Source organism: Macaca thibetana, chromosome 15 (assembly GCF_024542745.1).
Source record: "Macaca thibetana thibetana isolate TM-01 chromosome 15, ASM2454274v1, whole genome shotgun sequence".
Taxonomy (NCBI): Eukaryota; Metazoa; Chordata; class Mammalia; order Primates; family Cercopithecidae; genus Macaca; species Macaca thibetana.
Window position 1 is genome coordinate 97,819,497 of NC_065592.1, and position 3,120 is coordinate 97,822,616.

Here is a 3,120-nt window from a genome sequence, read left to right on the forward strand (position 1 = left end):
CTCCTTGTTGTAAGTGCACATTGTGGGAATAGAACAGACTAAACTCCTGAGTTGTACCATTTTCCAGTAGCCAATAGGTTGCTGCTATTCGCTGAGGTCTCAATAACCTTATAGGCTGGGACTGTACTATTTGGTGATTTGATTAAATGGACATTGAGTGCTCTACCCAATGCAAAGTAATCCCACACTAGAAAGTAGGCCTGTGAAAAAGCATGCTCTGTCCCTTTGAACAGTTAGATAAATTCAAAGAGTCCACATTTCATAAGATTCCATGATTCCTCCTGCTGGGGCAATAAAATAAACGTGCTGTGGACGCTGGAGAACACATGGGTGGTGCTGATAAGCGGAGAGGTTAGAGACTAGAACAAGTATTTGAAAGACCCACAGTGAATTTACACCTTTAGGTGTCATACCTGTCCCTTACAAATCCCCAGGCAGGTAGTTTTAATGTGGAATGGGGGCTATTTAAATATTAAAGAACTAAAGGTAAAATCTTGGTCTATTATATCTGGTTTCTACCCATTTGTCTTCCTACGCAGACCTCTAAAATGACACTATTTTAGACAAAATGGTACCTTACAAAATTAGGTAGGTAGGTTAAACAATATTCTTTTCCCTCACAATCATAGAAAGAGAAACCGGAAAGACGAAGAAAGGCCTGTACTAAACCGTTACCTATTTTGTTAAACATAAAGTAAAAAAGACCCAAGGGTCTCTTTACTTTGAAAAAAAAAAAATACAAAATGGTTAGAAATACAAACTGGATGTACCGCGTTCTCCCAATCACCCATAAAAATAGTGATCTGGAAAATATGAGAATCTTCCCACGAGCTAAAAAAGAAAATGTTTCCATTGAGATTGTTTTCATAAGACACCCAGGAGAGTGCTTAACCCACATTAGATATGTTGTCAGTTTCAGCGCTCTCCAATCTCCTTAGGAACACTATGGCTTGTAGTGCTGAAACAGTTGCCATATTTCTCCAGTGTCATCAAGCTATTGATACAAGGCTGACTAGGCTGGCTCGCTTGCGCAGCCTGGCCCGGCCACGGGCTAGCTGACTGTGGGGGGAAGAAGCACTGGGTCGTTGGCAGCCCCGGCAAGGCTCAGGTCTGAGTTCCCACTCCGCTCTGCACTCACAGGTCCGGGTGATACACATGCCTCTCCGACCGCCAGTTCCCTCGCACGTGAAGTGGAAATGCTAATGCTCTCTGTTCAATAGTGTTTTCGTGATGCTGAAATGAGGTACCTTTTAGGAAAGCACTTCCTAAACTTGAAGGGGATGTTCATATGCTCTTTATGAATCCTGTGTGATGAAAAGGCAGGGGGGTGCAGATCCACTCAGCGAGTGGATGAAATAGCTTTGAAATGCATAGATGAATAATGCTAAGACTTCATCCCATTATATTTGTTCATGCTAGAAATTTCCAGCTTTTACTCGCAGTCATTGCATACTTGGTCTAATTGATATGGCCCAGCAAAGGGATCTCTGCTGTTCCTCAGCTTGCTCTCCGGGTCCATCTTGTTATCATGATGAACCATTAAAGAGGTACTCAATTTCAATATGAATATTCAACAATATTTGTGTCCGTCATTACTACTAGAGAGAACTTTGAAGATGCTGAAAAGCCAGCTCCTAGGACAATATTATCTCTGAAGAAAACAATGACAGGTCTCACCACTGGAGGAAATATTCCCCGAGTTTAGAGCATCGATGATAAAAATGTGGCTCATTTCCGGCTCAACATTGATTTCTGGTAGACACAAGATAAAAATCAGTCGGTCGGACATGTGTGAGCGGACATCTGCTGTTTTTGCCTGCTCAGGGTCCTTTTGGGTAAAGGAATGCATCTTTTCCCTTTGGCTTCTCTTGGGACATTAGCTGTGGGTAGAGCCACACCTTCTAGAATGGAGACTACAGGTTGCTGGCTTTTCAGATAGGTGTCAGACACCTGTAGAACAGACAGACCTTCACTAGTAACAAAACATTCAAGTAACTTAAACAATGAATGTGGCTTATAGGTCCATATAACTGACACAGTTTAGGGTTTCATGTACAGTTCAATACCGGGCTGAAATGATAAAGACCCAGTTTCTCTCAATGCCTTGGCTCCATTCTTTCAGTGTTGGCCTGCCTCAGGAATCTCCCCTTTCACACTTGCCTGGTGGCTGTCAGTAGCCGGATCCTTCCTTACCGAAGGAAGGGGCTTGCTCTAGCATTGTCCTGATGTTCACTCTGCGTGGACTGGACTGGCTGACATGCTGGAGTGGACATTTGCTGTTTTTGCCTGCCCGGTGTCCCTTAAGAACTCATCTCTTCGTTTTAATGTTTCTGAGGACATTAGCTCTGGGTGGAGCCATGCCTCCGGAATGGACACTACAGGTTTCTGGCTGCAGGAGGATGGCTTGCTGTAAGAGGATTGTAGGATCGCCATCAGCTCAGTCCCTGCAGTCAGCAGTGGAATGTGCCAGATGGCTCAGAGCAGGTCATGTTCTTCACCCCTGAAGTTGCTGGGAAATTAATGAGAGATCTAAAACACCGGTGAAACAAAGGGGAGAATGGATATTTGGTAGGCAACCACATAAGGGTCCACTCCGTCAGGTAAAATACTTTAATTTTTATTTATTTATTATTTATTTAGTTTGTTTGAGACACAGTCTCACTCTGTCATCCAGGCTGGAGCCCAGTGGCACGATCTTGGCTCACTGCAACTTTCGCCTCCCGGATTCAAGCCATTCTCCTGCCTCAGTCTCCCAAGTAGCTGGGATTACAGGCATGTGCCACCACGCCCAGCTAAGTTTTTTTGTATTTTTAGTAGAGACAGGGTTTCACTATATTGGCCAGGTTGATCTTGAACTCCTGAATTCAGGTGATTCACCCATCTCAGCCTCCCAAAGTGCTAGGATTACAGGTGTGAGCCACTCTGCCTAGCCAAAATATTTTAATTTTGGCTTGTAATCGTGACGGTGGTTTAGTTTTTCCTATTTTTTCATTTCGTATGGCACTTCGGAGGGAGAAGACTAGCAAAGGTAGGTGTACAATGGACATTTCCCTCTGCATTAAATAAAAATTAGAATCCTTTAAAGGGGATGTTTTCAGATTTTGAAATTTATCTTCTTAC